This window comes from Mixophyes fleayi, chromosome 1 (genome assembly GCF_038048845.1).
Source record: "Mixophyes fleayi isolate aMixFle1 chromosome 1, aMixFle1.hap1, whole genome shotgun sequence".
Classification (NCBI taxonomy): Eukaryota; Metazoa; Chordata; class Amphibia; order Anura; family Limnodynastidae; genus Mixophyes; species Mixophyes fleayi.
In genome coordinates, this window is record NC_134402.1 from 273,103,683 (window position 1) to 273,130,976 (window position 27,294).

A 27,294-nucleotide genomic window follows, 5' to 3' on the forward strand; every position below is an offset into this window, starting at 1 on the left:
TTGATTATGTTGTCGTCCTGAAAGTGCTCCTTTTTTCTTACTTTAAGGCTAATTATCTAAATCACAGACTTTTCATAACCTTGGTGTGTCTGTGTTCAACTTCCATTTTGTCCAAACAGATGTTGAGGTTTCTTTATCTCATCTGATTGCAAAGGAAAGAGATGGACATGGATCTGTCAGCTGTTGGACTGTACTAATTCAACCCCCTCTTTTTCTCACATAGACCCTACTCCACCTGGGATGCAAAATGCATTGTTTTGGGGGGGGTTGTAATGTTACTGTGGGATGCTTGTTTACCATCTTATACATAGGATTGAATGATGCCGCAAAAATTAATTTGTCTTTAATTTGTCTTTAAATTTTACTTGGAAATCACAACTGTTGGCAGTTGTAGCAGTTAGGCAATTCAAGGCAAGATAGAGGCAGGAGGGAAGTTCAAACAACTGAATTTATTTTGAATATGTAGAACATACATAGTAATGGATTATCAGATACAGAGGAAGCACAGCTTGCAAAAATTAATGAGCACAGAACAAAGTCTCTAATAATGGTAGTCTCAGGCCACTGTAGTAATTAAATATATTTAGAGACACTGGCAGTTTGTATTACTCCAAATAGTACTAAAACAGGTCTGACAGTAAACAATAGAACTCATAGATGCAGTTTGGGTAATGGAGGATATCCAATGTTCCTGATCACTTGAAGACATACAAGTCCAAGTGCAACAGAGTACATACAGTTTGTAGGCGCTGCCTGGGAAGCGCGTAGGGCATATTAAGGTACAAAAGGTGTTGACCTTTTTGAACAGTGTGTAGCTGGCCATAAAGTACATGTTGATGTTGTCACTGGTTGAACATCGCATAGCAAGTAATGAGTTACACGGAGGTGTTGACACTGGTGAACAGTGCATAGCCTGAAATCATGGATACTGAGAAATTGGCACTGTGATGGCACTAAACAAATGGATACAACTGAGTATATTGCAGTGACTCTATATAACAGATAAAGACAGCAAGTATAGAGAATTACACAAGCAGATGAATATAACAAATGTAAAGGCCGTTTCTATCCTCACCAATAAAGATTGTCCAATGCGATTAATATGGTTCCAACGCACAAAGAGATTTAATAGCAACATATATCAAAGTATAATAAAATACAAGAAAGTATAACTGATTAATTGTACTTGCGCACTGGATCCAGTTACAGCTCATGAATCCTGAAGTCTTTGTTGTCAAAAAGGTTGAGGGATACTGTCCAATGGCTTTTTATGCAGTTTGAGTTGATAAAAAAACCCAGTGATGATGTCACCCTGTACACAAAGATATCACTAAGATAGTTCTTCATTGGTTCAGGTTTTATGTGGTCCAGTACAAAACAGGCCATAGTTAAGTTCAAACAAATGTAAATTAAATGAATAAAATAAATATAATAACCGATATATATTAATTTAAAACTAATTCATCCAATTATTGGACTTTGACACTAGCAAGTGGAATTAGCACAAAGAAATACACTGTCACAGAGTCCTGTAAGATCCCCAACAGACTTCACCAGGAATCCACACAAGAGGATATGGACTGCGCTCGGTGAAGGATTAGGTTGTAGCCCAGTACAATTGGTTCCCTCCATGAAAGCAGCAGAGTACTTAGCTGCTATGAGAACTCCTGCCAAAAACACAGCAGATGAAAATACGGGTATGGGTGTGCTGCTGTCGGGGAGACTGGACACAGGAGTTGAAGAAATATGAATAGCTACTCTACTTCCTAGTATAGTCCTGTAGTGAGAGTATCGATGTTGGACACAATTGATACTCAGACACTGAGGACTGCACTGAGCAGGTTCATATAATAAGTGGCTGATTGGTGATTCCCCGCATGTGTCATCGGTACTGGAGGTTAGTGGTAACAACTGAGATAGGTGTTATATCATCTCTAGCCTGAGGCTGAACCCAGCTGAGATCTGTTAAGGATTTTATTTTGGAAGGCCAGCAGTCAATGGATTACTGAGTGTTGGATGCAGGCTAATGATGTCTAAGACTGCTGGTACTGACAGGACCTAGCAGCCATGATAGTCTCTGGTGTAATGTAACCCGTTTCACAGTGCATATGATGATGATTATGTTGTTTTGGGGTTGGATGGAGGGGCAAACACTGGAGTTCTAGAGTGGTCTTTCCATGCCACTCCTCCTGAGTGGCTATCATTTGAGACAGTGCTAGGCTGCTCTACAACTTTTCCCATCTCATTCAAATACACAGGCAATGGTAGTCAACTGCCCTAATTCTGGTGTAGCAGTCCCAGTTTTGTGTAATTGTCCCACTCAACTGCAAGGATAGTTGGGAAATATGTCCTGCTTCACGCTGTACTTATTATAAACAGGCAGTGCTACAGCCTTGTCTGGCGGGAGATATATTCTCTGGGTCTGAGTGTCGAATATCAGGCCCAGGAAACAAATCTGCTGCGCTGGGGTTAGTGATGACTTTGGTATGTTCAACACCCAGCCGTGGCTGTGAAGGAATTCCCTTGTGGTCTGTACCTCCTCCTCTTCCTGTCTCCCTGTTGCCGCCCGCTTCCTGTCTCCTGCGATAGTGCCTCCTTCAACATGGCCACTGTGTTCGCTCGGCGCACGCTATGTTAATTAGCCCAGGTGCGTGCGCCGTATCCTGCATTCTCTCTCACCTCCTAAGGAGTGCGAGCGATGCTTACCATCCCCCTTCTGCTCGTTGTCGAGGGGATTGAGCGGGGACTTGGCGGCATGAAGCGCGGTCCGGGAGGAGAGGCTGATGCAGCTTCACTCCCTTGTCCGCTAGCGGGGCTGGGGCTGCGGTATCGAGTAATCCCAATTACTGTGTCCAGTTTCTGGCCAGAAATAAACTATGGTGCCCCAAAATTGCCCTCTGTAATGCTCGTTCTCTAGAGGAATGCCGACAGAGGTGCCAGTAAGTGAGCCTCAGCTGCTTCTTACCTTCTGCAGGACCTGGAGTGAGCAGAGCCAAGTCTTGTTCACTCACCTGGGTCTTGAGATCGAGCCCCGCGATGCACCTATAGGGAAATAAAAATAAAAACGTGTAAACTATGGAAAAAAGGGATAAGTACATGAAATGTAGAAAAACTAGCAATGAGGGAACCATTTAAGCCTCCCCCCACCAACCAGCTCAACATTAAATCAATAGTACCCATGTTTAATAATTAGGACTCTACTTGAAACCAGCCCAACCATAAATTAATAGCATTCAGAATTAATAGAGCTATTTTTCCCAACATACCCTGATATTAAGTAGTACTCACATCAAATAATTACGTCTTTTTCACACAAACAATCCAATATTAAATCCTTAGTGTTCATATTTAATAATTAAACCTGCCCCCCCAAACTGCCCCAACATTAAATATTTATTATTCACATTTAATAAATAGCCCTACCCCAAACTCAGCCCCATGTCCAATTAAAATTGCTCAGACCATCACAGAATAAATTAAATATTGCCCTCACCTCACTACCATGACCCCACAATTAAATGAAATAGTCCCCATTATCAAATAAATTGTCCCAACCAACAATAAATTAATGTGTCTCACCCGCTATTATATGATTACCACTCACTCTCACCTTAAAATTAATACCCAGCCTCCATCCCAATCACACTTACCTAATACCATATGGCTCTGCAGATTTCAGAGGCAGACGCTTGTGTCTACATCTTGCTTCCTAAATACATGGGACCGCACTGTGTCATGTGGTGTGTTAGGCTATCGGTGCAAGAAAGGAGGCGGAGCATAAAAAGGAAGGACGAGGGGCGGAATGGATTAGTAGATCTGCAGCACAAATTGACTGGTCGCAATGAAGTACTGCCCTGCTAGTCAGAATGGGCCAGAAGTTTCCAGGTAACCCTTAGTGTGTGCTGTGGATGAATTTTTAATACTTTTCATGTGACTGCTGAATGGCAGTTTCATCTAGTTGCGTGACTATGTGTTATTCATCATCAATGTTTAATACAAATAGGCAAGTAGTTTCTGTAAATACAAAAAGAATAAAAGGTATTAGTGTATTAGCGCTGACAATCAGGAGCTGCCCTCTATTTTCTGACTTCTGATCCGAAAAGCCGAAAATATTAAAATTTTATGAATATTGTTTGAGTTTCTGTAAATATTGTCTATGGTCATTTTAATTTGTTAGGCCTTGCCAGCAGAATCTACAACACACATTTCTATGAATTGAGACCAGCTTAAAAATGCTTGCCCACACATAATTTTTTTTTTATTTTTTATTTTGAAACCGCATAAGCAAGTAAATGAACATACTCAGTTTAAACAATAGCGCTATACATCTGAATCATAAACGTCATAACATTTTAACAGTGATGAAAAATAGCACTTTCAACAACACATGAGTATAGACAGCTGAGCAAATATCAAATGTGAAACAATCATAAGGCAGCGGTGGTTTTGTATTTTTGAGAAAGGGAACGGGATAGGAGAAAAGGGGAAGGTAAAGGTCAGGGGGAAGGGGAAGAGGGGGGGTATTAACCTCTCAATCTATTAGAGTTACAAATCAAGAATTTCCCGGGATGGAGGATTGTTGCAAATTAAACCAGGGTGACCACACTTCCCTAAATTTTGGTAAGGTATCATTCAACAGGGCAGAGATGTGCTCCATATAGGAGATAAACCAAATACGGTTAATCAGTTCTGCTTTAGAAGGGGCCGTGGGTTGTTTCCAGGCTCTTCCTATGAGAAGTTTGGAAGCTTGGTAAATGTGTGCAATTAAGCAATTTTCAGCTTTACTTATATCAGGAATGGGTTGGTTAAGTAGGATCTGAGCAGGCTTCTTACTAACTTTAATCCCTGTGGCTTTTCGAGCTATAGCCAGAGTGAGATTCTAGAAAGTTTGAATGACAGGACACTCCCACCAAATATGCAAAAAAGTTCCCTTGGCCCCGCAAAGGCGCCAGCATCTATCTGAAACCGATGGGTATATCCGATGCAACCTCTCTGGAACCAGTTACCAACGTGTGTAAATCTTATAGCAGTTTTCTTGTATACCTGCATTAATGGAGACCTTCGCTGTTCTTGTGCGGATGATAGATCACTCCTCGCTGTCCCAAGACTCCCTCAGGTCCCGTTGCCATTCCTCTTCATGAGGCTCGAGAATTAGATCAGGTGTTGCTGTGAGTGTACGATACATGATTGAGATATTTCCCCTACGGCCTGCGGAGTGTATACAGTGTCGTTCAAATTGGGACCTGCTACGGAGACGGGAGGACCGGGTTTGTGACTGAATAAAGTTGTAGATTTGTACATATTGAAAATGAATAGGAGGAGGGGGGTGACATTTATCTCGAATTTCATCGAACGAGGCAGGGGCGGTTTCTCCCTTAATATGTAGAAAGTGTTCTATCTTGTGTGCCCGCCACCAACCTGATATTGCGGTTGATCTCCCGGGTGGGAATAATGGGTGAGTCCAAATGGGAGTCAGGGGAGAAAGGTATGGGGCTAGGTTATGTTTTTTATTAGCCAAATCACATGAGTTTAGAGTAAAGGCAATTGCTGGGCAGGAGTATACTGACGCCGGTCTACAAGATTTAGGAAGCCATAATAGGTGGTGTACAGGTATATCAGGGGTCATAGCATTTTCTATATCCACCCATTTTTTTAGTCCTGGGTTGAGATGCCAAGAGATGACGTGGCTCAATTGTGTAGCCAAATAATATTCAAACATTAGCGGTAGACCAAGGCCTCCAGACTCTTTGGGTTTAGCTAGTAGTGCTTTACTCAATCTGGGTTTCTTCCCTTGCCAGATAAAACGGTTGCATAATGCTTGGAGAGAGAGGATAGTTTTCCGGGGGATTGACACTGGGAGCGTCTGAAATAAGTACAATAGGCGGGGAAGGATATTCATTTTGATGTTTTGGATTCTACCTACCCAGGAAATGTATCTAGGTTCCCATCTAGCCAGGTCATGTTGGATGGTCGTCAGCAGGGGCAAATAATTAGCTTTATATAGGCCTACAAAGTGTTTGGTGATATTTATCCCCAGATATCTGATTGAGTGAGGACGCCACTGGAAGTTAAAGGACAACTGTAGAGCTTCTCTAGTTTTGCGTGGGACATGAAGGGAGAGGGCTTCGGATTTGGAATCGTTAATTTTATAACCCGACAACTTGCCAAAGAGTGTAAGTTCTGACATTAGATTCGGGAGCGTTACAATGGGATTAGTCAGGGTAAGCAGGACATCGTCTGCAAAAAGTGAGATTTTATAATGTGAGGCGCCCAGCCGGATGCCTGAGATGTGTGGGTTAGAACGTATTTTAGCTGCCAAAGGTTCAATACACAGAGCGAACAATAATGGGGCTAGTGGGCAACCTTGCCTCGTGCCGTTGTTTAACTGGATGCGACTGGAGACCTGGCCATTGGTCATGGCCCGGGAGGTGGGGTTGGTGTATAGAGCTGTTATAGCCTGTAAGAAATGGCCCCGGAAGCCAAAAGATTCTAACGCAGAAAACATAAAAGACCAGACTACCCTATCGAATGCTTTCTCTGCGTCTAGGGCTAGAAGCAGCGAGGGAAGTTTATTAGAGTTAACATAGTGAATTAGATCTATTACTCTACGCGTATTGTCAGGGGCCTGCCTGTTAGGAATAAAACCCACCTGATCCGGGTCTATGAGATCAGCCAGAACCCCATTCAGTCTGTTAGCTAAAATTTTGGCAAAGAGCTTAATATCTGTGTTAAGGAGAGAGATTGGGCGGTAATTTGCACAATTGGTGTGGTCCTTGTCTGGTTTAGGTATGACTATAATAGTGGATGAGGTAGAGTCAGAGTGAAAGGAGTCGCCATGTAAAATTGCGTTAAATAGAGCAGTAAGTTTAGGGAGTAACTTGGGTGCAAAGGTTTTATAATACGCCATAGTAAAACCGTCAGGGCCTGGTGCCTTAGAAGGTTTCTGCGATCTAAGAGCAAGTTTGACTTCCTCTTCAGTTATTTCTTCAGATAATTTCTCGGCTTTAGCTCGACTTAAAGTCGGGAGATTACAAGAGCTCAAATAGTTGAATATGTCGGTTTTGCGTGAGTCAGCGTCACCCTGAGCTGGTAGATTATAAAGAGCCTCGTTGAAAGAGTGAAAGGTCTTGTTGAGGTCTCGGGGATCGTAGGACAAACTGCCCCCCGTGTCCCGTATTACATTAATTAATTGGAAGGCCCTTTTAGCTTTGAGGCTATTTGCTAGCAGTGAGTCTGCTTTGTTACTTTTTTCGTAAAACCTTTGACCCACCCAGCGGAGGCTCTTTTCTGTCTTTTCAGCTATAAGGTGGCTAAGCTCCCCTCGCAACTTAGTAAGCGGAGTAAGTGCTTGGGAAGAATGTGTTCGTTTGTGTTCTGATTCAAGTGTAAGAATCTGAAATGACAGAGGATCGATCTTCGCCATCCGCTGTTTTTTACGAGAAGATGCAAACTTAATAATCTCCCCCCGAATTACTGCCTTATGCGCATCCCACTTAGTGGAGAGGCTTATGTCCTCAGTTGAGTTAATCTCAAAGTATTCATCCAGTTTATCATTCAGCAAGTTTTGAAAGTGTGGGAGCTTGAGGAGAGCTCCATTCAATTTCCAGGTGGTCCCTAAACCACCAGTAGCGGCGAGGTCAAAGGAAGCCTCCGTTGCTGAGTGATCCGACCAGGGGTTGGGGCGGATGTCTGCTGATGTTAGTGAGGACATTAGGTGAGGACAGCACAGAATCATATCTATTCTAGAATATGAATCGTGGGGGTGAGAATAGAAAGTGTAGTCTCTTGCAGAGGGGAAAGTGGCACGCCACTAGTCAAATAGTCCTGTTTCTGCAATGTGTTTGTTAAGGGGTTTAGAACCTGGCGTATGGGCCCACGGGGATGTCCCTGTCGAACGGTCTAAGGTTTGGGAGATTATTGTGTTGAAGTCGCCCCCTAACAGAACCCTGCCCTCGCGATGGGTGTGAAGTTCCCGGAATAAAGTGTGAAAAAAGGCAGAGAGTCCCCCGTGTTGGGTGCGTATGTTGTCATCAGAGTTATCGGTAAGGGACCAATCTTACCTATTATCATAATGTATCGCCCATCGTTGTCTGCAATTGTCTTAGATACCACCAGAGGGACAGAGTTACGAATCATAATAGCGACCCCATGCCGCTTGGAGGTGCAGTTAGAGTAGTAAACCGTGGGGTATTTCCTGGATGACAGCGAGGAGTGGTGATCTCTCTTGAGGTGGGTCTCCTGCAGGTACACAATGTCAGCATGATATTTGTTAATATAAGAGTGCAGGAGTGATCTCTTTTGAGGGGTATTCAACCCCCTTAACATTCAGTGATAAAACCTTGAGAGGCATTTAACATATGACAGATAACTAAAAAGAAAGAAATTTATAGGCAAGAGTTGGTTACCCCAAGGATACCTTCGGTGCGGTTCAAAAGGAGAGGGGGTAAAAAAAAAAAAAAAAGGAAAAAAAAGGGGGGGAGGTTGGAAAGCACACGAAGGGAAGAGGAAAGGGAACATTAGGGGAGGTAGGGGACAGCAGTCAGATATTCCCTGGGTGGGAAGTCCGCTACCAATTGAGAGCCCAGGGGAGGGGAGGCTCAGTTTCGGGACTAGTAACCGCTATAAAATCGGATGAAAGAATGCAAAACTATAATTGGAGTTGACTATAGCAGTCCCTTTGTGGTTAAGTGGGGGGGGTGGCGGAGGCCCATGGTGGCCGCCGCCGTCTAGAGCATTCTAAAATAACGTCAGTAACATTAAAACAAGTAGGGTCAAACAAATGTGAAGACAGTGACCAAAGCCATCATGCTAAGCAAAAGATGATGCATCATAACAAGAGAGGTAGAACCAAACGCACTCCGGTGTGTAAGGGCCCAAGGATATCCCTCCAACTAACTAAAGAGTTGGGAGAGTTTTCCGGGGGATGCAATAAATGGAAGACTGTCCGCCGCAGTCATATGTCCCAACTACCACATTGCCTACTAACAGGTCCACATCGGAGCGGGTCCACATAGATCACCCACAACTACAAAATTTAACAAATTACCCTGTCCCTAAAATAGGAACTTACAGTCGGATAGAATTACTTAGGTAAGAGAATTACGTCTAATAAGACGATCCCTGAGAAGAGATCACCTGAAAAAGAATAGGCAAGATAGAACATAGTTATTAGAACAGTCAAGCAGGTTGCGAATTTGAGGCCCCATCTTCAGGGGATGTGCTGGAGGCTGAGCGATGCTGAAGTTGGCGTAGGAAGTGACGGCCTTCTTCTAGGGATCTGACAGACACTTGACGATCTTCCATCAACACCACCAAACGAAAGGGAAAGCCCCATCGATACTTGTAACCTTGTTCTCTCAGAGCGCTTGTGATTTCTTTAAGGTCCCTCCTCTTAGCAACTGTAGAAGGAGCTAAGTCCTGGAATATTTGCAATTTGGAGCCTTCAAAAAAGTTAAAGTTGGAGTTCCTGGCGCTCGTAGTTATCCTTTCCTTACCTTTAAAAGAAAGAAGTTTCAGGATTACATCTCTGGGAGGTGCCGTGTCTTTGGGTTTAGGTCGAAGAGCTCTATGGGCTCTCTCTATTTCAATCTGGGAGTCAGATAGCGATGGAACCAAGTGAATGAATAGACAGAGAAGATAAGGTTCTAACGATGTTGCATCAATAGTCTCCGGGATGTGCCGAATACAGAGATTATTTCTTCTCTCCCGATTTTCTAAGTCCTCATTCTTGTCTCGTAGGAATTCAAGCTCTCTGCTGACATATTCCATGTCTCGACTAGATTCCCTTTGAAAGGACTTACACTGCGTCTGAGACTGCTCCAGGGAGTCGGTGCGCTGTGCTGAGATATCCTTTTTAGCTCTCCTACTGTTTTTTGAAGTTCTGAAGTGAGGGATTGTTTAAGATGCACAAGGAGAGAGCGGAAATTTGATATATCTTTTTTCGTTGCTGGGACATCCTCAACTTCCATTTCCTCGTCTGTAACTGACCGGTTACGTGGAGATGAAGAACCCACCGCACTTGGTTTATCCTGTCTTGAAAAGTGCTGGGTAATTTCCGCGTTCTGCCCTCTTTTAATCTTAGAGGTGGCTTTACTCATGGTTAAAGTGCAGGAAAATAAAGCTTATTGCTTGCGTTTAGGAATGGTGAACCCTTCTGTTAATGCTCTGGACGGACGCAGCCTCCCAGCCTACATCTCCTAAAAAGTGTGAGTCAGGGGTAAATGCGGTAGAGCTCACATGGAAGACACAGTAGGGCCCTCTTGGTATCAGGGGTTAACAACAAAATGTATCTTCTTAATATTGTTGTTGGGGACCTGCAATTTTAATAAATGGCCACTGGGTGGCAGTCAAGCACAATGCTGGAAGTACAGTGGAGATGAAAAACAGTTGCATGCTTTATTTACAACGATGGCCACTAGGTGACAGTGTAACCGTGTAGCCTTATCGTCTGCAGCTCTTCCCCAGGTCAAGACTGGTTTAATATCTGGGTACAGGGGCACTCAGGCACGTTGCCAGGCAGCCTGGACTGGCAATTTCTCTCCCTACTCCCTCACCTCACAGCCTCAACCGAGCAGACGGGAGTGCAGACACTTCTATGTTGCCATGGCGACCAAGCTCCACGTTCCTCTGTTCCACTCAGCTGGAGGTCCCAGAATGCACTGCACTGCTCCCACTGCCAGAAACGAAGGTAAGAATGGCGCCAGATACTTCCGCTCCTCCCTGTTGACTTGCTCTCACGAAGGGGAGGGCACCCCCGCGGGCGGCTTCGGAACAGCAGGGCTCTCCAGGTAAACAGAGAGCAGTCCTCTCCAACTGCCCCCGCCACTCAAACAGGCTCTGGGCACTCCTCAGTCCCGTTCAGTACCCCCGTTCCTGATGCCGCTGTCCTGTGCGCTCTAATGCCCTGCAGACCAGCCAATCGGGGCTATTAAGTTTCTGCTCTCAAATACCAGGCAGGTCCGAGGGATCCGCAATAGTCAGCGGGGGGGGGGCGCCCGCGCCTCCAGTCTCCACAGATCGGGTACTCGCTAGGGCAATAAACCGTACAGGCACTTGATATTTACTGCAGGCAATCTGTGCCCTCCTGAGCTCCTGCGTTTTTAGATATATATTAAATATATCTCAAAGGGAGCTCCACTGCTACACGACCGCTCGCACTGGCCTCCAAGCCACGCCCCCGCCCACACATAATTTTTTTAAAATTCTACATAGTTGGATGACAATGATATTACAAATGCATCATGATTGCTTTTTTCTATTAATTACCCTTGACACTTACATTGTTTATTTTTCTTGTTCTCGGCACTTAGCAATATGGAACTGTCTGAGGACATTTGCCTATTCCAGATTTAGGTTTATTGCGTAGTGGTAAATTTCCCATCCCTATCTGTGCATCTTTCAGCATTGGACAACAAACAAATGTTCATCCTCATTATAACTGAGGATTACTATCACATTGCAGTACTACTGTCTCATTAGGCTCATCTTCAAACTTTTGTAATTTGCCTCCGACAATTAATTATGATTTCATATTTACTTTGTCTTTACTATTGCTAGTAACAGACATTTTGTCATCAAAGTCTTTGATAAAGGGAATAATAAAGGTTGAAAAGTTGCATTTTCATCTGTTTGTCTCATATCTAGAAAACAAATACTTTCATTTCAGGGAAGTTTGTCACAGATAAAGGTTTTTGATTTTTTCTTCACACAAGTCATCATTGTCTGCAAAGCAACTGAAAGTCAATACAATTAACTTAATATTCTATTCCTTATACATTAAGGGCACCAACTAGAGGGGGTGGACAGACTAGTTATAGTGGCAAGTGCAGTCAGTGAATTACCATTTGAGATAGCAATCAATGTATTTAGCAATGAATTAAAAAAAAGTGTACAGATATAAATATATGGGCAATATAGGCAAATGCTACAGTACTGATTTTTGTGACGATTCACAAAACTAGCCCCAGGTAACAGCTGTCAAAAATGAGTTACTGTGAGGATTCAAAACACTAGCTTCAGATTACAGATGTCAGAAAATAATTACTTGAGGCTTCACAACACTTGCTCCAGATGACATCTGTTGGAAAACAGATCACAGTGACAGCTACAAACATCTTTGCTCAATTCCTGTACTCAACACTGAAAAAAAACCTGGAATCTAGTGAGTGACCACACCTGGACTACTGCACAGCTTTCTTTAATCTGAAATCAGCTCTTCAGTGAAAAGGCCAAGTCAATTAGAACAATTTATCTCATCTGCTTGTAGCCTTTATAAAGTCTCTCAGTTCTAACATAGATTTGGAACAGCAAAGTCTCTACTTGTGCTCTGAAGACTTGCTTTGTTGGACATGGGGCGGATCCAGACTTTTGCTATACCCCGGGTGATTTTAGGAGGGGGCGATTTAGGCCCCACCCCCTTTCTAATTTCTAAGGCTGCCGGCGGCTGCACAGTATGTGCAGGTCCGCTCGGCAGTGACAGTGTGCTGCCCCGCTGCTCTGATTGTGTTTAAAACACAATCAGAACAGCCGGGCAGCACACTGTCACTGCTGAACAGACCTGCACAGTGTGCAGCCGCCGGCAGCAAGCCCCTGCTAGGGGGGGCTATCGCCCCGATGGCCCCCCCCCCCCTGATCCACCACTGTGTTGGACTGTACCACAGGTGTTTCTGCAACGCTTGAATTGTGCTAGGCCATGTAACAGATGCACTTATTTCAGGAAACTGCAGCCAATAGAAAAAGTTGTGAGTTCGTCTTTCATAGTCCAATGACAATTAAACAAATTTTGAAGCAGACATAACTATTCCAAGTACAATCAGGAGAAACATTTTCAAACAGCAAATGGATTTCTTAAAACACAAATAAAAGTGATTTTTGTCTGAACACAAAACATTATGCAATGGAAAGATTTATTTTCGCAACAGTCGACAGGGAGCAGTTTCAAATCTCTGTTTAATGTATCCATGTAAACGACCACTATGAAGCTCAGCAGTTTATTAAAGTCCATTGAATAATAGGAAATCTCTCTTACTTCCATGTTCATTATGCTGGTATCCTCCTTGTGCTGTCGGCACTGAATCAGGGCCGGACTGGCCATCTGGCACTTCTGGCAAATGCCAGAAGGGCTGATGGCTAGATGGGCCAGCCGACACTTCCCCTGGCTTTCTGATGGCTGGCTCCTCCCCAGGAACCAGCCATCTCCATTGCCCGATAGATTAGGGCTCCTAGTTTCCTCTCCCCTTATCCTATGCACTGTGCCCTGCAATGTGGACACAGTTTGCAGATTTTTATTCTTCTGAATGGGGAGGGGTTCGCAGGGGGTGCCGCGATTTTTGGGGATGACGCGGGGGGTGCCGCGATTTTCGCGGGGGGGGGGGGAGTTGTCAGGAGTGTGACAGAGCCAGGGAGGAAGGAAGTGCAGGGAGAGGCCAGAGAGCCAGGGGGAAAAGGGGTGCAGGAAGAGGCCAGAGAGCCAGGGGGAAAAGGGGTGCAGGAAGAGGGGTGACAGAGCCAGGGGGAAAAGGGGGTGCTGGAAGAGGGGTGACAGAGCCAGGCGGAAAAGGGGTGCTGGAAGAGGGGTGACAGAGCCAGGGGGAAAAGGGGTGCTGGAAGAGGGGTGACAGAGCCAGGGGGAAAAGGGGTGCAGGAAGAGGGGTGACAGAGCCAGGGGGAAAAGGGGTGCAGGAAGAGGGGTGACAGAGCCAGGGGGAAAAGGGGGTGCTGGAAGAGGGATGAGAGGGACAAAGGATAAGATGGTGCAGGGGCATAGATAAAAGAAAGTTTAAAGGGAGAGACATCTTAACAATGGGAATGTCAGGGATGCAGCCATCATAAAACACAATTAGTAATGAAGAATGGGAATGCACAGAGGAGACAAGTGTTAAAAAAAAAAATCAAGCCTTCATACTCCATTCACGTATATTTTCTATAACCTCACTTCTAAATTTCCACTTTCGACCACTGCTCCCGGCTGCCTGTGTGAGCTGACAGCTGCTGATCACTCCTCGCCCAGCGCGCCCAGTAGGAGAACAGAACACAGGATGCTATAATCAGGTAAGTTCACATATTTTCTCATGTCCAATGTGTTTTTCACCATCCTTTCTTGAACTGGGGGCACTACTGTGTATCTAATGATGTTTAAAACACTATGTATTGCTCATTATTGTGCTGTAATGTTTCTTGCATATTTATCTGTACAGAGATTTTTAATTAAGAGGAAAAAACGCTGCTTGTCATACATTTTATCTGTGATTGTGTCAATATATCTATTTTTCTTTACATTGTAAATGGGGTATTAAGCTGCTCCTGGGACTCGCACTCTCAGTATCTGATATGCTGTTCCAATTTTTATTTGTGAATGAGTTTTTGTCTGGTCACTACTATTGATTTGGGGCACTACTATGGCATACTGTTATTTGGGGGCACTACTGTTTGCATAATGTAATGTGGGGGCATTATTGTGGCATAACATGATTTGTGGGCACTATCGTGGCATAATATGATTTGGGGGCACTACTATGCCATAATATGATTTGTGGGCACTACTGCATGGCCAAATATGAATTGAGGGTAATATTATGTGACATAATATGAACTGGGGGCACTACAGTGTGGCATAATATGAACTTCTGCCAAAGGCAAGTCTCTCATTGTTCAATATGACGGGAGTCCAAAGAAGTTGCTGTACCGGTTCCCAAAATTCCTCTTGTCGGCCCTGCCTGTGAGTCAAGGGGGTAGACGTCTCCAGGTAAATAATCTAAATGTTTCCTATCTAAACAACCTGATGGATCACATCCAATTATCTCTCACCCACCTCCTTTACTCCCATTAGTTTATATACTGTGTTATTTAAAATAAATAGAAAAGACGCATATCCAGTTACTGTAATATTAAAATTATTTTCTCTGACATTTTGCTGTAGATGGAAATACTTTTAATGCGGCCGTGTGGGTTCAAATGATCGTTCAATAGTTATGTTTTTTCTGATATATTTGTTAGAGTTTTATTTCATGTGGAGTGATTCATGAAAATTCTGCCATTACTATTTAATTGAGGGAAAAGAGTAACTGTTACCTATATGTGTGCAAGTATTCTGTTGTTGCTATTTTGTGGGAGATTTGAAAATAGCAAAACATTGGTTTCCTACAGTGGCGCCTGTATAATTGGTGGTATTGCTGTAGGCTTAGTATTGCTAATAAGTAGGAGAGGGTATTGCTATAATGTGGGGAGTGACGACGGTTGCTGTAATGTGGGGGGTGATGCTGGATGCTGTAATGTGGGGGTGATGCTGGTTGCTGTAATGTGGGAGTGATGCTGGTTGCTGTAATGTAGGGAAGGGGGGGTAATGCTGGTTGCTGTAATGTGGGTGGGTATTGATGTAGTATGAGTGTTTGTGGGGGGTTATTCACTGCTGTAATTTTTATACAAATAATGTATTGTTATGGTATTTATTGATGTAATTGGGGGACTAATAATGTAAGTTTGTGGGTCATTAGGAGAAATAAATACCCCCCCCACACATACACTCATACTACATCATGTTGTACTGCACCAGCAACGCACACTACGTCAGCATCAGTGTGCAACAATATAGTGCATGAAGCCCACAACAGGTGGGCCTGTGTGCTTTAAATGCCAGGGCTGATTTTTAGTCCCAGTCCGGCCCTGCACTGAATCATAGCATCTGTGCCGTTATTGCAAGCTGGCTAATAGCTGTGTAGAAGGTGTGTACATAGCATCCAATAGGACGCATCCTTTTATGGAGGAAATAGGAAGGTCCAGGCAAGAATACTGGTTTCTTAATTGTATGGGAAAATGCATGGATAACAGAAACAAAGCAGAAGTCACAAGACATCCAGCGGTGAACACAGATTCCAGGAAGTTACCAGAGTTTTAAGATAAAATTTAAAAAATGAAACATGTAATGCAAATTCAAGTTATTCCCTTGGAGCTATTTAACTATTGTTTAAATATCACACCCTTCCATATTTCAGATCAATTGACATTATGCTTTAATCTGCATTGATACCATATACCATTGTGTAAAACAATACATTAAAAGTTTGAATAGCGCATTTATCCCGTCACATATTAAAAATTTATAAAAAAAAATATTTATAAAAGGAAATAAACAAAGAGATGGATTGACATAAGGACTTCTTTTAGTTACAGAGAGGGGATGATTTCATATTCTTCGTTTAAAAACCTTTTGGATGTAGTATATGAAATGTTAGCATCCAAAAGGTGTCACGTTTTTCAATCTATCACCACCTCTTCTATTACATTAGACATGTTCAAGGTCCCTTGAACCTCAGGCTATAATATAATGCCTTGGGGCACCATACTTTTCTATACCATTTCTTATTTTTCTAAGATATTCTAGGATGTGGACTTTAATAATCTTTAAGTCTTAACTATATATCTCTTACCACATCTGCAAAGAAGCAAATATTTGACAAGTTGTGTTACAATTTATATATTTCTTAATCTTATTTTCCTTTATGTTATATGAACCAGTAAAAGTTCTTGCATGCACCACATGGAAAATAGCCTTTTAATTCATAGGATTTATTACTAATTGGGCTATCTACAGTTAAACAGCTTGGTGATAAAAAGGATTTCAGAGTTTTAGGTCTTTTATATATCACACTTGGCTTCTCAGGCAAATGTTCAGAGGACTGGATCCATATTAAGTATACACCAGTAATCATTTAGAATTATTTTGTATTCTTTTTATGATGTATTAAGCAGCATAATTAATGGACAAAAGATTTGTGTCTCTGATTATTTGGTTCCTTCCTTTCATATTGTAGAATCTCTTTTCTCTCAACAATCCTTGCTTTTTCCCTTGTTTTTTAAAGTGGTATATCTTGGATAGCCATATTCTTCAAAATGACTCATAAGTCTCTGATTGCTCCTCAAACATTTCATGTGAGAAACAACTTTTCCATAGTCTTGCAAATTGTGACTACAGAATGTTTTATTTTCCAGTTCTCATAATGACCACTGCCTTGTACAAACATTTTAAAATATTCCAGTTAAAATACCGGGATTATCTGGCCGAATGCTACGCACTTTACGTTGGCTGGTGCCTTACTATGCCAGGGAAGTCTACCCAGTACCTTCTAGGGTTCTCAGTCACTCAGGCAAAATGCAGTTAGAAAGGAAAGCAATACATTTATTGTAATAAAAACAATCACTATATTATTATGTACACAGTGAAGAAATGCCAGGCAGGTTTACCACATCATCTGTCACCTACCCCACTAGCTTAAGGAGTTACAGTCATGTGAGACACGGTTCCGTCTTCCAGTTTCTACTGGCGGAGTGCGCCACCTCTTATCAAATCGACACTTAGGCAGCATCTTCCCTCGCCTAAAGCCTACGCCGCTTTTCGTAACACTTTCTACCTTAAAGCCTTTAGGAGTAAGTTCAGGATAATGTGGTAACTGGTTTCTAGTGCTAACTGCTTTGCAGAGCCCTGGAATGTATCACGATACAGTTCCCCTGCAGATCTATCCAGAGAGTACCTATGACTAAGTGACCCCACTGCTTGCCACCAAAAATTTGAAGATACCGGGTTTTCTGTACCAAGGCTACCCACTTCACGCTGCCTGGCCACCCACGGATGCCTCACTATGCCAGGGATGTGTACCCAGTACCTTCTAGAATTCGTATAGTCACTCAGGCAAATGCAGTTAGAAAGTAATGCAATACATTTCTTGTAATATAATCACTAGATTATGTACATACAGGAAATAAATGGCAGGCAGGTTTACCACATCATCTGTCCCTTACCCTACTAGATTAAGGAGTTACAGTCACCTGGTTGTGCAGACTTGATGACCCATGGATCTCTCTCTGCTGCATATGTAGACTCTGGTAGAGAACGATAACTCAAAAACCAGACCTTGCACCTTCCATAAATGAAATTCCAGAATGAACACCCCTCCCCACCCTGGAGTGGCTCCTTATATCTATGGTCTAATTACCACAGAGCTTTCCCTTCTCTGGCCAAACCCCTGGGCCTCTCCTTGTTAAACATTGTTCAGTGCTGGACTAGGAGGGTTGCAGAGGGGAGTGAGAGGGAGCTCTCCTTCCACAGAACCTCCCCTGCTAGATGGCCGGTCTGGAATAGTCTTCTGAGAACAATGGACACTAATTAGATTAGACCCGCCAGTATCTTGCAACCTGATCCCTACCCATAACCCCTTGGATTAACTTTAAAGACAATGAATAGAACCTCACTGCCACATCACCAGTATACAATAAACAATATTCATATTTACAATGAGCTAGAATGTCCCATTATCCACATGTAATTAGACACTGCAGTGGTATTCTATTGGGCTGGGGAACAAAAGCAAGGGCTATAAAACGTACATGCTATAATCCACATTTCGTGAGAAAAGAGGGATAGACTGATTAGGGTCATATTAATACCTTGTTTCACAGTGGCTACCTCACTAGATTTCAGATAATCTCTTGTGTCCAATACTAGGTCCAGAAATTCTATTCTGTCTTGCTTGAAGTTGGATGTGATTTTTAAATTATAGTCATTAACATTAATGTATTCCATAAATGACTCAAAATTATTCTGAGACTCATCCCAGTTCACTAGTATACCATCTATGAATTTTTTAAATAAGGCAACATGACATAGGGATTTTGTCATGTACACATTTTCACGTTCCCAGCATATACAGATTCGCAAAATTATGTGCGGAAATTGTTTTCATTGGTATCTCACATGGCTGGATAGAATAGTCCTCTAAAACATGAAATAATTATGTTCCAAAAACAAATAGAATTCAGTCCTGAATGAACTGTTGTCGATCACCTGACAAGTCACTATCAGCCCTTAAATAATAGTCAATGCTCAAGATGCCTTTAAAATGTGGGATAGCTGTATAAAGTGATTGTACATCTATTGTACACCAAATATAAACTGTTTTCCGTGAAACATCTTCTGAAATCTGTAACAAATGAGTTGAATCCCGTACATATGACTAATTTTGTTACATACTTCTTAATATATATATTAACATATTCTGAGGTCTTTGAAGTTATTGACCTATACCCAACTCTTTAGGGTGTCCGGGTGGCTTAACAAACTTCTGTGGAGCTTCGTATAATAAAAATGGTGGCTATTCTAGGCACAGTATTATATAAAGAGCTATATTCATTGGACCTTAAACAATTCAATGCAATGTGATAAAAGGGGTGGTGATAGATTAAAAATATTATAAAAACGTGAAACATTTCGGATCCAAAAGGTTTAAATGGACATAAAATCGCTGCATTTTTGTAATTAGAAATAAGTCATTAAGTCAATCCATCTTATTGTTTATTAAATTTTATAGATACAATTTTAATATACGATGGGATAATTGCATTATTTGCAATATTAATATACTGTATAACAATGGTATATGGTATCAATGTAGTTTAAACATGCCCACAAGATTTTCTCTCATGTGCCACCCAATATGCCCACAAGGTTCTCATGTATCACCTCATATGATCTCATAATTTGCTCTCACCAGCTCTCAATCTCAATCTCTCTCTCAATCAGCTCCAAACTGATTTGATGCCAGCCTGTCATTAACATGCTATGGTGCTTTTAGTTTTGCAGAAAATACATAATTGAGGAGAATCATCTCATGAAACTAAGTATAGTGCCACAACAAGCTAAAGCAAGCTACCCAGATGGTCACTGCTGCATTGCCAACCCTAAGAGTCACTTCACAGGAAACTCAGGTGGATCATCTTTTCACTAATCTTGGAGAAATTTGTATCAAACAAACTATTCCCAGGTGAATGAGTCATGTTGGAAGGTATGCAATGTTATAATGCTTTCATAAAACTTCAATAAAAGGGAAGAAAACCCAGTACAGACAATATCTGAAGTACACTGTTCAATGGTCACCCACCTTTGTATGAAACAAATCAGTGGTGAAATTATTTAGCAATAGACATGTTTTACAAATAAATATTGAAAGAGTGATGCCCATAAAATAAGTGCACAAATGGATTTTACTTTCTCTGGCAACTTCCTCCAAATCAGTGTGCAAGTTCAGTTTTACCAATTCATTTCAACTCATATAGGAATTTCAACTCACATAGCTTCCAATTAATCCTGCAAAATTCCTGGATCTGTCATTACACTACAACTACCAGATGGATCCAGGTCAAATGAACTAACTGGGTAGCAAGAGCAGAAACGACATTCTTTCACAGCTTTGTATTTACACCTCTCCTCCATGGTCTTCTGTGTTGGGACAGAGACTGGATGGAGGATTGAGATGAATAAACCGCAAAACATTTTTACATTTTCCGTGCACAGCTCAGTGCAGTAAAGTTTAAAATGAGTTCAATTATTGCAGCCTCTGACACCAATTGGACCATTAAACTTTGAAATACCAGTACAGGGCTAATGCTAGTACATTGTTCACCAACTCCGCTCCAAAACACAAACCAGACCCTCTGTAACTAGAAAATATGACTAATTACTGTTAGTGAAAGTGTGAAGTCACTTTGAGTACACCTTGCACACACCTCTATTTGACATGCACAACGCTATGAAATCCCTATTTTTAAAATGGGGTATATTTGTTATGATTACTAGTATGAACTTCATGGAAATGCAATAGTGACTTAAAACAAAGTGTGTTTATTAAGGCAGAGATACACGGAAAGCGAATAAGTGCAACCAACCTGTAAGCAGTAACTCAATTCATAGAAATGGTATGTTTAAAACATCAGAAATGGTAATACAGTTGACATACTAAAGTGCAGAATGATTAATGGCAAAGTGTTAGTCCATAGGAACAACAGGTTTCAGGATATGAATGGTGAACTGCAGCACAAGGTGGCAGGTTTACCAGGTATGAGCCACAGATGCTGAGAATGATAAATGCCCAAGTTCAGTCTATAGCATAAACAACAGGCCCCAAGGTATAAGGAGAAAACTGCAGCACATGGTAACAGGTTAGTATGTTATGACAGGATTGCCAAATAAAGCACTGGATACCAGGCAGGTGAGCGGATCTACAGGCACAGGTAGCACAGAAGTCCAGGTAAGCTGAAAAGCTTGGCAGTGTAGAGTTAAAGTTGGATGTTATGCCAGTTGTGGTCTGCATGGAGATGGTGCTGGAGAGCAACACAGTACAAGGGAAGGTTGAAAAGCAAGATCGAGCTGTAAATCTGGATTGTGAAACACAGTTAGCAAAGGAGAATCAAATGGAGCAGATAGGCACTATGAATCTGAGGCTGGGAAGTGGAATCACAGATGATAAACAGAGTCAAACACCAGGCAAAAGGGTCAGTCCAGGAAGCAATATGCAAAGTCAGGGTCACAAGCAATAAGGTCAATCCAGGCAGCAATCAGGGGTGGTCAGGTCACAGAGAGAGGTCCAAAACAGAGTATCAGACTGGAGCAGACAAACAGCAGCAGCAAGGACAAATGATGAAACGCACATGCTGTAGGGAAAAGCCGTTTCTTAAAGGCCAGCCAGAGGTGATTAGCATCCAGGAGTAACCGAGATTAACTTCTGCAAGTTAGGAGAATGGTCTAAGTATCACAGTGACATCTCTGGTAGTACAGAGGTACTGAAGGCTAGCTTCAATATAATGGTGTCACAATATTCCTAACAATATTTTACCTAATTGTAAAACAAAACATTTCTGAAAAAGTCAACCCTCAAAGGCACTCCACTGTCACAATAGCTTTCTAACCAAACAAATGCCTAGTCTTAAAATGTCCTGTATGCTCCCCCCCTAAAAAAAAACCCAGAAAAACAGTGACTTTTTGCAAAGCAGGAAAAAGGATAAAAGAGGCAAGACTTTCAATTTTAGATTTTTATGACATTTTAAAATTTTCTTGTAAAACTTGGCATGAAGCACCCACAGATAGTTCTCCATTCATAAGCCAACATTCAGCTTAATAGCTCTAATACGTTTTAATATGTAGCTCTTTAAACACCATGCCCCCTTCTCATAAAATTAACATGGCAGAATGTGATTTATTAAGGTCAACCTTAATATAAGAGAACCACTCTGCCCTTATAATCTTAGCTTAGTTTTAATAGTCATATAAACTAACTCTTGAGTAACAGTAGTAGTTAGTAATTATAATTAGAAGTGAGCTGTCTTGATTCCAACAGATCTGAATTTTGGGGTTTTGATTTGAACTGAGTCATGACTAGATTTCTTGTGCCAAATTTGAATCTGTAAATAAAGCATAACATGATTTCTGGTAAAATGATGAATTGAGAGTTTTGGATCAATATCTTCTATATGTAGCCCTCCCCCTGTTCTCCTCTGCCATTTTAGAAATCATAGCATGTGAGTAGAAAGTTGACTGCATTCCAGTGCTAAGAAAATCATTTGTAAAGGGTAGGACAGGTTGAAAGAGGCAATTTATATTGCAATAGCTATGATTTTACTGCAACTTATAGGTGGACTAAAACAGGGTGCTTTTTGACTGAGCTGTATACACCCAAAATAAAATATTTTTTATTTTTAAAATCCAAAGTGTTTCAATCTGAGTGCATTTGTGTGAGGGGCAGTATGGGTGATATTTTTAGTATGCAACCAAAAAACAGAGTCAAAGATTTTAAACTCCCAAGTGTTTCAATCTGAAAGCAATTGTGTGAGGGGCAGTATCAGCCAGTATCAGTGACATCTGAATAGATGAGTTGACCAAAAACAGAGTGGTCTTTGACTCTGAGCTGCACACCCCATAAAATCAAATCTATTTCTTACTTTTAAAATCCCAAGTGTTTCAATCAGAAAGCAAATGTGTGAGAAGCAGTATTAGTGGCATCTTTAGTAAGTGGCCAAAAAGCAGGATGTACTCTTGACTCTGAGTAGCACAACCATAAAAACAAATATATTTCTTACTTTCAAAATCCCAAGTGCTTCAATCTAAAAGCAATTTTGTGAGGGGCAGTATCACTGACATATTTAGTAAGCAGTCAAAAAACAGGGTGTTTGACTCTGATCAGAACATCCACCAACAAAAAATATATGTCCTGCTTTTAAAATCCCAAGTGTTTTAATCTGAAATCAATTTTGTGAGGGTCAGTATCAGAGAATCTTCAGTAGCAAAAGGCCAAAAGACAGGCAGCACATACACCAAAAACAATTGAAATATTTTTTAAGAACCAATTGCCTAAATTTGAATTATATTGTAGAGCAATGTCAGATGTCAGAAGAATTGTAAGGTAACATTCTTTCCCTATATCACTGGGTGTTTACCTGGTGTGGTGGCAGCTACAAGTAGCTCCAACTTGTCAACCATGGACCAGTCAATAAAATCTGTACTAGCAAGTGGCCAAAAGAAAGGGTGTTGTGTGTGTCTGGGAGCAGCACTCCCCCCCAAAAAAACAAAAACAAATTATTGCTTGACTTTAAAATCCAAGTGTTTAAAATCCTTTGAATGTGAGGGCTATTGTGTGAGCATCAGTATCATATCTGTACCAACAAGGTGTAAAAACAATCAGCTCTTGATGTAAGGATTAAGGGAAAAGTTTCTGATAATTGTGGTGATATGTCCCAAAAAATGTAAATTAGTTAACATTCCATACCCCACCCGTAGTGGCAAGAAAAGGCTCACATTTTTCTAGGAGGTACCCTGCTATTTCTGGTATACCTACTAGAATGCCCATTGCAAATCACAGTTCCCAACACGATCATGCATCTTCCTTAACTTTTCACTCCACCTTCTCACTCAGATTGTAGGTATGTCACTTCCAAAACAGCCACATCAATGCATTGAAAAAAACGCTAAAACAACTTGGGTGCTCACAAAATCCTGAGGATAGTTTAAGGGAATCTGTGAGTGCTATGTGAGAGTCTGACATTTTAAATTCTGACACTGTAATTTGATAGCAGCATCCTTCCCACATTTCTCAACCATTTGGAAATGTGAGGATGAGTAGTGTAATGATTATGTACTATTATTATTTTCACTTAATATTCTGGTAGGACAATGTATATTGTATGTAACCTTGTAATGTAATCTCAACATGTGCTTTGCAAAATGCACAATAATATTTTGAAACTAACCAGGCCCGGGAGATATAAACATCTCAGAGGAGTTTGAAGCCCAAAGTTGTAAACCATCTAGCCAAGCAGAACAAGCAGAGGTGAGAACTCAGGCCCTGTGAACATTCTAGATCTCAGGACACCCATAACTCACTTTGGAAAGCTCTATGCAATTTTGGGAATCAATCTGTTGTAATTCCTAAGGTGGGGGTGAAGAGCCTATAAGAAGGGTTTAAATTCTTCTGCTTTCATCATCATCATCATCTATTTATATAGCGCCAACATATTCCGTAGCACTTTACAATTGGGGACAAACACAGTACACTAATAATAAACTGGGTAAAACAGACACAGAGGTGAGAAGGCCCTGCTCGCAAGCTCACAATCTTTAGACATTACATTGTGCATTTCCATGAAGGGGCCTATCAAGACTGAAATGTCTCATGTTTCTCAGTTGTGTTCCCTCACACATGTCATTCTTAACTAGTAAGTAGTGACTCTGGTTTTATTTCCTATTTAATGTCTGAAACTTATTTGTGCAACTTAATGTATGTATTGCTGTAAACCTTTTTGTTACTAAGCCTTGGAAATTTTTGTTCAGATTAAATAAACTTAACCTAGTGTGTTCTCTGTGATTCTTTGTGAACTAATGAAGCCCAGGGAGGCTCATGCAACATGTATATGTTATTAAGTGTGAAACATTAATAAGTGGTTTTGGTGAAAGTAAGGACACCATAATAAATTCTTCATGGTGGCAGAAGAGGTGTATTCATTGCTAAGTGACTAAGGTGACGCCAGTCACGGCCAGCTGTTCAGATTGCTGTATCTGGGACAGGCTGGGCATTCGTGACAAGTAGTAATGATAATTTAGATATAGAAATTGAGGATGTTACTTTGGAATATTCAAATGTGCAAGAGGATGAGGGGGATAATTGTGTATCTGAAAATAAATGTTTTGATCTCGAACAAGGTAATGCTGAGGATGATGGTGACTATGTCCAAGTAAGCCAGCCACCAGTGGCACCACCTCATGCCAATAATAAGTGCATTCTCATGCCAGGGGATAAGACAAAAAAAAAGCACCTTTTGTGTTTGGAAATGTTTTTATCCCAACTCAGACAACATTTATCTAGGCATCTATAGTCATTGTGATGCCACATTAAGAAGTGGTAGGGATGCTAATCATGTAGACACCTCCTCCCTGTTAGGTCATTTGCAGCAAGTTCATTAAAGTATTTTTTCAAAAGGCAGAACATTGTGTAATGTATCAAACTGTCCAGCATCAGCTAGCAGCCGAATAGATAGACACCTCATGCAATCTTCACCGCCCACACCTTTATAGTCAACCTCCTCATTAATAGTATGTAGTACAGCACCATATTTTCGAATTTAAAATGGCTCCCCTTACGCAATCCATGATACCCAAGGCATGTCCTTATGCGCTACATCTGCTGCTGCTGGGGTTTATACTTCTATACAGAAGAGGACCAAGAAAAATAATCATAGTTTTAATCAACAATTGTCTGTGAAGCAAGTATTTGCAAGAGGAATCAATTATGACAGTCAGCATCCTGTTGCACAGTGGATCACTATAGCCAAGACAGCTATGTTAGCATTGGATGTGCGTCCACTTTCCATCAATGCAGCAAGTTTTAGCTGATTTGTTGAGGTGTCCATACTACCAATTCCCATCTTGATTCCATTTCTCCTGAAAAGCAATTCCTCGACTTTAGCAGGAAGTTAAACATAAAGTAATTCAGTCCCTAGAAAATGCCATTGTACTGACTATTCACTAAACTATGGATCTGTGGACAAGCGGTACTGATCAAACAAAGACTACATGTCCATGACAGCCCACTGGGTAGTTATATCATTAGCAGAAGCAGCGCAGGTAGCTTCATTCTAATTCTTTCAGCATAATAGTGCTAGCACACATCAGAACATTCACAGGTATTTGTATCGCTGGTTTCACAAGGAAACATGCCAGTGTCAATATTTTGGAAAACTCAGAATACCATAGAAAAATGTTTCACTCCACTAAGACTTCAGGATCCCTCATTGACGATAACGGAATGAACATTGACCGTGCATTACGACTGAGTGAATTTCAACCCGTACCACACAATAAACTTAGTGGTGCAGAATTCCTTAAAAAAATGAAAGGTCAATGCAGGAGAATCTATCTGTGGCCTATACACATTTCTGGGAATTTTCTACATTTAGCAACTACATGTAGAAAATTGTAGCAGCTTAAAAAAAATTTAACCTGCCATGCCACTTACTGAAGCAAGTTATAAACAGGGTGGAATTTCATACTTTATATGCTTTAGCGACTAGTGGAATAGCAACAAGCCATCAAAATATACATAACAAGCAATGATATAGTGAGAGGGTGGACACAGAGCCGGATTTAGACCTCATGGCGCCATAGGCAAGGTATTGGTTTGGTCTGCCCCCCCCCCCAGCCTCCCCCCACGCCCCCCTAGCCTCCCCCCCCACCTCCCTGAAACAATCCATAGCATTATATTTTTTTTAGCATAGCATATACTCCTATAGTTAAGTAGAAGGGTAAACTATGTGCCGCCGCACATCACGCTGCTCCTCCTGCATCACCATGCGGCCCCTCATTACTGTCCCTCTCATCACACTGTGCCCTCCTTTATCATTACACTGCATCACACTGTGGTCCCAGCAGTTAAAGAATAATGTCCATGGACCCCATATTTTGTCAAAGGATCTACCAGAATTTGAATTATGCTGGTCATATGCTCCATACGATGAATATTAAGCTCAGGGGTCAAAGTGGAAGTTTAGAAGTGGCGGTATGAAAAATGAGAATGTAAACAAGTGAATGGAATTTTATTATTTTACAATGAAGGCAGTACGAGAAATAGCGGTATGGCATACTACCATATACACCCCACTTCCACCACTGCTTACCTTTCAATTCACAAAAATTGTACTTTATCTTTAACTAAACTTAGGTATTAATCATAATTAACATGTCAAGAAACTGCAGTTCATGGTTAGCAAGCCCAGTAATAAAAAACAGCAGTCTCCTATCACTACCACGTCACACAGACCGTCCCGCCACTACAGTTACTGACTGCAGCCCTCTACCTACAGAAACATGAAAAAGCACTGGAATGCAATAATTATGTTAATATGTCAGTCTTCTGCATGAATCCCATAGTGCAAAATTTAAACAAGTCAGACCTCCTCATAATATAAATCCCACCAGATTCAGGA